Source organism: Palaemon carinicauda, chromosome 30, assembly GCF_036898095.1.
Source record: "Palaemon carinicauda isolate YSFRI2023 chromosome 30, ASM3689809v2, whole genome shotgun sequence".
NCBI lineage: Eukaryota > Metazoa > Arthropoda > Malacostraca > Decapoda > Palaemonidae > Palaemon > Palaemon carinicauda.
In genome coordinates, this window is record NC_090754.1 from 85608434 (window position 1) to 85617958 (window position 9525).

The 9525-nt window shown below is 37.9% G+C and overlaps 1 pseudogene; it reads right to left on the bottom strand.

Annotated features, from left to right (window-relative positions):
- Positions 1-9525, bottom strand: part of LOC137623625 (exostosin-1-like) — a 46156-nt pseudogene that overhangs the window by 18373 nt on the left and 18258 nt on the right.

Sequence of the window (9525 nt, forward strand, 5' to 3'; positions counted from 1 at the left end):
CGGCAAATATAAAACTCAAATGATAATATTTCTGAGCATCCATGAAGATGAAATTCAAATTATCCCGTATTTTTTTTTTTTTTTTTTTTTTTTGCCAATGATGCAGGAAGCCAAATTGAATAAGAATAAAGCAATAATGCCCAAATCTATACAACGTAAGCGCTAAACATTTCAGCACTACAGCAGATTACAGAAAGATACATATATTACAGGCGGATATATAGATTAAAGGTAAATACATAGATTACTGGAGGATACGTGGATTACAGAATGATACATATATTACAGGAAGATACATAGATTACCGAAAGATAAATAGAATAAAGGAAGATACCTAGATTTCAAGAAGATATATAGATTACAGGAGGATATGTCGATTACCAAAATACATTGATTACAGGATGATGCATGCATTAAACAATGATACATATATTACAGGAGAATACATAGATTACCGGAAGGTACTTATTTTACAGGAGGATACATGAATGGCAAAAGAATACAGTCTACCAGAAGATGCATAGATTACAAGAGCATGCTTAGTATACAGGAAGATACATTGAATACAGGATAATGTATAGATTGCAAGATGATACATAGATTACAGGAGGATACATTAATTAACTGTTACTTCAAATTACAGTTCTCTCATTTACCATACTCAGTTTTACAGTATGTAACCCGTAAGAAGTGACGAGAAAATCCTATACATATTTTAAAGGTTTTAAAGGCCGCTCATGAATGGCAGAGATTCCCCCAAAAAGCAGGACAATGCCCTAGAGATTGACCATATAATACAATACATTTGATCAGCGCCCAAGGCCCCTCTCCACCAAGCTAGGAGCAGGGAGGAACAGGCAATGGTTGCTGATGACTCAGTAGATAACACTATAGGCTCCACCAAAAGCCCCAATTCATAGCTCACAAAGATGGTGAAGTTGCAAATACTACAAGAGACTAACGAGTTTGAGAGGGACTCGAACCCCAGTCTGGCGATCACCAGGCAAGGACGTTACCAACAGGCCACCAGCAACCAGTTGCGAAGTTGTAAGACCTAAATGAGTGATGTAAGGTGACATTGGCTAAAACGATGCTTATAACTGGGGACCAAATCAATCATGGTTGATCAAAAAAAGCTGGTAAGATGCTTCATCTTAAGCCGGGTTTACACGGTCAAACACGGTTCGACAGACAAGTGTTTGTAGTGATGTGCGAATGTGTGATCGGGGTACTTGGTTGTCGAACACGTTCGTCGGACTGTTCGAAGAAAGTCAGATCTAGCCTGACTTTTGTCGGCGGGGCTTCATTGTCCACAGACCTTATGCCTATGTGACTGATTCCACCTCTTCAAACCGTTTGAAAAGCAGGTTCGACAACCCGGTTTGACGAACAGTTTGACCGTGTAAACCCCGCTTTATACAAAATTAATGGATATACAGTATATGCCACACGTTGTCAAACTCTAAAATATAGAGCTGGCAATATTTACAAAATTCTGTCGTCGACAAAACTTTAATGCTGAAGTAAAAGTTAATTACCGAAATCCCAGCTGTCTGGAAAAAAAAAAAAAAAAAAAAAAAAAGAGGGTCTGACAAGACCCTGGGGTTGCGGTAACCGATGCAGTAACGTCTCTGACTGGTGAAAAGCCCGACTGGGGTTTGAGTCCCGCTCAAACTCGTTAGTTCTTTTGTTCGCTGCAACCTCACCATCCTTGTGAGCTAAGGATGGGCGGTTTGGGGGATGCCTATAGGTCTATCTGCTGAGTCATATCAGCAGCCATTGCCTGGCCCTTCTTGGTCCTAGCTTGGGTGGAGAGGGGGGCTTGGGCGCTGATCATATGTTTATGTGGTCAGTCACTAGGGCATTGTCCTGCTCGATAGGGCCATGTCACTCTCCCTTGCCTGTACCATTCAAGAGCGATCTTCAAAATGGCGCGGATCGATATAATGTTGACAAGTTCTTCCTAATATGGATGTCCATTTGACCCCATTTCTATAGACAATTTTTTTTAGCGAGGCAGATTTGCACCGACTCGTAGCAGTGCCCTTTTTAGCTCGGAAAAGGTTTACTGATAGCCGATTGGTTGGACAAGATAATTCTAACCAATCAGACAGCTGGAAACTTTTCCGAGGTAAAAGGGCACCGCTGCGAGTCGGTACAAAGGCGCCTCATTAAAAGAAATTGACTATAGTTAAAGACGGTAAAAAGAAATATGGAATGCCAACATACACAAAAGATATTTGATTGCTTACATTTAAATAAATAACTTCTATTGGCTAATCAAAAATTATATTTGAAGCTAAATTGAAAATATGAGACATTTCAGTCCTTCATGATAATTGTCTTTTGTTCTCAAATTCAAAATTCTCATCTTTGAAAATATTAGTTACTTAAGGTTCAGAATTGTATTATACGGATGTTGTAACAACAACAGCAATAATAATGCTGATAATAATAACAATTTTAGATTGTTAATAAAAATGATCTTTGACGTTTAACGAAAATACAAGACATTTCAGCCCATCATGGTCGTCTTTTGTTTTCAAATTCACAATTTTCATCTTCGAAAATATTAGTTAACTAAAGTTAAAAATTGTATTATACGGATGTTGTAATAACAACAGCACTAATAACAACTCTTGAGATATTAATTTATCAATTCAAGGACGTTGGCAGATGACGGCTAAAAAATGCCTCCATGAAAGAGTGCTGTTTCTCATTTCCGCATTCCTCCGTCATCTCATATCTCTCGGATCATTTCCTACTGCATCTTCAAATGGGTTTCATCTCTTTGGGGGCACAAACTTATCTTTCATGGTTTCTTTTTTATTATTTTTATTATCTTTCGGTGCCAACACTTCGTCCTTATACGGTTTCACTAATGGTTATACTTATCAGTTTGTTAGTCATGGGGGTAACTCTTCTTTTATAAGCAACATTACCAGACTAGAGTATTTCAGATCTCTCTCTCTCTCTCTCTCTCTCTCTCTCTCTAGATATATATATATATATATAAATACATATATATATATATATATATATATGTATGTATGTATGTATGTACACACACATATATATATATATATATATACTGTATGTATATATAATATATATATATATATATATATACATATATATATATATACATATATATACATATATATAATTCGACAGGATTAAATACAGCAACGTTGGAATCAACTCTTATCTCTCTTCACAGCCAAAAAGGGCTAAGTCAAATGTTTACCCTTATTACTTCTTCGCGCTAAGGTTTGAATCATTGGCTGTGCATAAGAACTTATAAAAAAAGGCATTTCCCTATGGGTCTGTGATCCCGTGGCAGACTGAAATTGATACCAAAGCGTATTTGTGGCTTATTTGAAATTATAACTCCACATATACTGTATATATATACATATGCATACACATAATATACCATCTTCTTCTTCTTCTTTACAACTTCAGCAGACGAACTATTTCAGAACGCTCATCATCCCATGAGGGATATCTTTAGGAAAAAAATAAACGCATGGTAATTATGACGTAAGCTTGGGCTGATCTCAACTCCGCAGCTTCAAGCAAGGTCAGCTGTGTATGTGGGGGGGGGGGGGGAGACTGGGAGCCCCAGTTAGAACAAGCAAGGCTTTGACACAGGTCTCGCTCGAATTACATTTAATTACTTGTTGATGGCACGATGGAAATAGCCAGGCCATAAAGATTATTTAGGGAATACTAATCTTTGTACAGGGCCGTATTCTGTGTGTGTGAGAGAGAGAGAGAGAGAGAGAGAGAGAGAGAGAGAGAAATTTATAGTTTCAGATTTTACAGAAATCCTTATAATTTTGACTTCAAAATCTCTAAAAACTGTCTTTGAAGAGAGAGAGAGAGAGAGAGAGGAGAGAGAGAGAGAGAGAGAGAGACTGTACTACAAAAATTATTCATTTGTCCAAATTAATTATTCAGTGCATTGGAAATTGGGCTGTCATGTTCAGCTACGTTTTTCTGTGGACCACCCAGGTTAAAAACTCATCGAAGTGTTTAAAAAATGAGAATCAATCTTATTTTTCACTACTAAACAAAGTTTACTGAAGACAAAAGAAAGTGTTCCACAGCAGAGAAAGTGGTATTGAGTCTGAAATCTGTTTTGGAACATTTTGTGATTTACCTAAAAATGTTCCAAAAATACGTTGGAAAAAAATAGGAGAATTTAAAGCCCTTTAAAAGGTTTAAAGGCCACTCACGAATGGCAGAGTCAATGGACAGTGATATTACTCTATCAAGCAGGACAATGCCCTAGAGACTGACCATATATACATATGACCCAAAGACCCCCTCTCCACCCAAGCTAGAACCAAGGAGGGCCAAGCAATGGGTGCTGATGACTCAGCAGATAGACCTATAGGCTCCCCCAAACACCATAAACCTTAGCACACAAGGATGGTGAGGTTGCATCGACCAAAGGAACTAAAGAGTCTGAGCGGGACTCGAACCCCTCTGTAATACGAATGTTACAGAGGCTATGGCACTAAAAAAGGCTACGACACTAAAATAGGATAATACGAATGTTACAGAGGGGTTCGAGTCCCCGCTCAGACTCTTCAGGGTGACGTTACCACATCGGCCACCACAACCCTTCACATCAGATATTGTTTGGAAGACTAGTTTCCGTGAAAGGTATCGCAGTGAATATTTGACAAGCCGGGTCACAAAAGTATTCTGTCGGTCAGAGTACAATAAATTCGATGAAATTTGACAAATATTTCTTCAGGAAAATTCCTGAAGATATCAGTAGTGTATCGTGCGTGCTTCATACGCCCTTGTTTAGGTGAATGCAACTAAACTTAATTAAACAATCATCGGGTTTATATACAGCGACTTCCGAGGAAGAACGTCACAAAATTTCAAACAGGATAAAGCTTGTGCTAGTCTGGGAACACAGGTTGGTCTATTAACAGTGTAGGGAAGAGCGAGTGATAAGATAAAAAAAAATCATAACCGTCATTATTATCATTATTATTATTACTTGCTAAGCTACAACCTTAGTTGGAAAAGCAGGATGCTATAAGCCCAGGGGCTCCAACAGGCAAAATAGCTCAGTGAGGAAAGGAAATAAGGAAAATAAAATATTTTAGGAAGAGTAACAATATTACAATAAATATCTCCTATATAAACTATAAAAACTTTAACAAAACAATAGGTAGGGAAATAAGATAGAAGCGTGTGCTCGAGTGTACCCTCGAGTGTACTCTAAACCAAGGAAGTGGAAGACCATGGTACAGAGGTTATGGCGCTACCAAAGACTAGAGAACAATGGTTTGATTTTGAAGTGTCTTCCTAGAAGAGCTGCTTACCATAGCTAAAGTCTCTTCTACCCTTACCAAGAGGAAAATGGCCACTGAATAATTCCAGTGCAGTAACCCCTTGAGTGAAGAAGAATTATTTTGGTAATCTTAGTGTTGTCAGGCGTATGAGGACAGAGGAGAATATGTAAAGAATAGGCAAGACTATTCAGCGTGTGAGTAGGCAAAGGGAAAATGAACCGTAACCAGAGAGAAGGATTCAATATAGTACTGTCTGGCCTGTCAAAAAGACCCCATAACTCCGCTAGCGGTAGTATCTCAAAGGGTGGCCCGTGCCTTGGCCAACCTACTACAGTGTTCGAGCGTGTATGAAACATAAATGGTACAGATAGCTCGTCACACTCGCTCATGTAACACTAATAAGGCCTTGAACAACAATACGAAACTGAGATGAGGAAAAACTGGACGGTTCAACACAATGAATTGACTTGACTAGTAAATGTATCTATAGTAAAGTTGGTTATTAACGTGAGTATTTCATCATCATCTACTACGCCTATTGACGCAAAGGGTCTCAAGTCATTTTTCGACAGCCGTCTATATCTTGAGCTTTTCAATCAATATTATTATTATTATTATTATTATTATTATTATTATTATTATTATTAGCTAGGCTAACAACCCTAGTTGGAAAAGCAGGATGCTGTAAGCCCAGAGGTTCCAACAGGAAAAATAGCCAAGTGAGGAAAGGAAACAAGGAAAAATAAAATATTTCAAGAACAGTAACAACATTAACAGAAATATTTGCTATATAAACTATAGAATCTTTAACAAAACAATGGGTAGGGAAATAAGATAGAATAGTGTGTTCCGAGTGTACTCTCAAGCAAGAGAACTCTAATCCCCAAGACAGTAAAAGGCCATGGTACAGAGTCTATGGCACTACCCAAGGACTAAAGAACAATGGTTTGATTTCGGAGTGTTCTTCTCCTAGAAGAGCTGCTTACCATAGCTAAAGAGTCTCTTCTACCCTTACCAAGAGGAAAATGGACCCAGAAGAATTACAGTGATTAACCCCTACTCTTACTTCACGTTTCATAGTTCTCAGCCAAGTAGGCATGAGTCTTCTAAAAAATACGTATTTACCTAAAAAAAGGTAACTCAAGAAAATCTAAACTACTCCACCGAAAACTTTTGTATTTAGATAATTCGAAATTTTTCTTTCAGTATAAAAGCAAAGGCACTAGGGTATATAAATATCTGTTTGAAAGACACAGGTTATGAATCCACTGTATCTCAAGGACTATTGAAAAAGGGAGAGCAAACACAACAACACATCTCAACGAAGAAATATTTCCCTTTCAGCTTTGGAATTTTTTCTTGACAAGACGTTGTCATAACCAAATATCATATCAGGGAGTTTGCTATACTTCAAGGAATCTCAGATCTCTCTCTCTCTCTCTCTCTCTCTCTCTCTCTCTCAAGTAGATCTAATATCAGTCAGTTTGTTATACTTCAAGGAATCTTAGATCTCTCTCTCTCTCTCTCTCTCTCTCTCTCTCTCTCTCATGAGTAGATCTAATATCAGTCAGTTTGTTATACTTCAAGAATCTCAGATCTCTCTCTCTCTCTCTCTCTCTCTCTCTCTCTCTCTCATGAGTAGATCTAATATCAGTCAGTTTGTTATACTTCAAGGAATCTCAGATCTCTCTCTCTCTCTCTCTCTCTCTCTCTCTCTCTGTTATAACCAGATCTAACATCAGTTAGTTTGTTATACTTGAAGCTCTCTCTCTCTCTCTCTCTCTCTCTCTCTCTGTCATATGCAATATATATATATATATATATATATATTTAGCAAAGCTACAACCCTAGTTGGAAAAGCAAGATGCTATATGCCCAAGGGCTAAAACAGGGAAAAATAGCTCAGTGAGGAAAGAAAATAAGGAAATAAATAAACGATATGAGAGATAATCAACAAATAACAAAATATTTTAAAAACAGTATCAATACCACAACAGATATTTCATATATAAACTATAGAAAGACTTCTGTCAGCCTGTTCAACATAAAAAAAAAATTTGCTGCAACTTTGAACTTTTGAAGTTCTACTGATTCAACTACTCGACTAGGAAGATCATTCCACAACTTGTCACAGCTGGAATAAAGCTTTTGGAATACTGTGTAGTATTGAGCCTCATGATGGAGAAGGCCAGACTATTAGAATTAACTGCCTGCCTAGTATTATGCACAGGATGGAACTGTCCAGGAAGAATTGAATGTAAAGGATGGTCAGAGTTATGAAAAATCTTATGCAATATGCATAATGAACTAATTGAACGACGGTGCCAAAAGATTAATATCTAGATCAGAAATAAGAAATTTAATAGACCGTAAGTTTCTGTCCAACAAATTAAGATGAGAATCAGCAGCTGAACACCAGACAGGAGAACAATATTGAAAACAAGGTAGAATTAAAACACTTCTTCAGAATAGATTGATCACTGAAAATCTTGTAAGACTTTCTCAATAAGCCAGTTTTTTGTGCAATTGAAGAAGACACAGACCTAATGTGTTTCTCAAAAGTAAATTTGCTGTCGAGAATCACACCTAAAATCTTAAAAGAGTCAAACAGAGTTAAAGAAACATTATCAATACAGAGATCTGGATGTTGAGGAGCCACAGGAGCCACTGTCCTTGAACTTCTTACAATAATACTTTGAGTTTTGTCCGAATTCAACTTCATGCCCCTTAATTTGCACCTAGCACTAATTATAGCTATATCTCTATTAAAGGGATTCAGCAACCTCATATCTACATTTAGGAGATGGAATTGATGCAGAGAGTGAAGCATCATCTGCATATGCAACAAGCATATACGCCCGAAGGCTCCAACAGGGAAAATAGCCCAGTGAGGAAAGGAAATAAACAAATAAATAAACTAAATAGACTATAAGAAGTAACGAATAACAATGTAAAATATCTTTAGAATGGTAACAATATTGAAATAAATCTTCCACAAATAAACTATTACAACTTAAAAAAAAAAACAGGAGGAAGAGAAATAAGATAGAATTGTATGCCGAAGTGCACCCCAAGCAAGAGAACTATATCCCAAGACAGTCAGACCATGGTGCAAAGGCTATGGCACTAAAAAAGGGGTTACGCCACTAAAATAGGATAATACGAATGTTACAGAGGCTATGGCACTAAAATAGGATTTACGAATGTCACATTACGAACACAAACCTGCAAGAGAAGACGTTCATCGGCATTGATAGTAGAATCACTCCAGTCGATCACCTCGCTGAAGGGCAGCACCCACCCGTTGGCCAGCAACACAGGGATGCATCCAGCCTGTAGGACTTCAGAAAGCGAAAAGAACCCAGACGACGACCTCCTAGGCACCAAACAGACGTCGAGTTGCGCAGCAAAACCTCATAGTCGTATCTGTAAGAGACAAAAAGAAAGAAAAAACGGTATGATAAAAGCTGATAATAGCTGGGCGCCCACAAGGCCCTAAAAGAGTTGGAAGACCCCAGCCGCCTACATGGCTAAGGACTATGAAGCGTGTAGATGAATGGATAGAGAAGTATCGATTTAAAGGTCAGATGGAGATGGTCTAGGCATGCTCTTCCCAAGAGAGATTAGTTAACCAAACTTTCAACTAGGCTCCACCAAGGCGCCTAGAAGAGTTGGAAGACCCAGGCCTACATGGCTGAGGACTATGAAGCGTGAAGTAGGAGAATGATGAACGGAGAAGTATTGAATTAAAGGTTCAAGAAAGAGAAGACTGGTGAAATCTAACTGAGGCCCTTCGTGTCAATAGGCGTAGGAGGGGATGATGATGATGAAGATGGTGGTGATGATGATGATGATGGTAATTAACGGATACAGATGACATTTTTTAGTGTTAAATGCAAAAGCTAATTCTGTAGTGAACTTTACATCACAGCGCTGGCAAGCGCGACCGGGGAACAAGCAAAAATGGTGCCAGTGCTGTTATATACGATTACGTAAACCAGAAATACCGGGTTTTTCAGAAAAGTGCTTTCCGGACATAGTATAAGCTTGAAACTCTAAGATTTAGTTCTATTCAATTTAACTAGGACGATCCTAAAAGTTTCAAGTCCCTATCTTATAAGGTTCGTGAAATATGACGTCAGAAATATGCAAAAAAAAATAGCAAAAAATTACGTCAACTTTCATGTGTTCGATATAAAGTCAT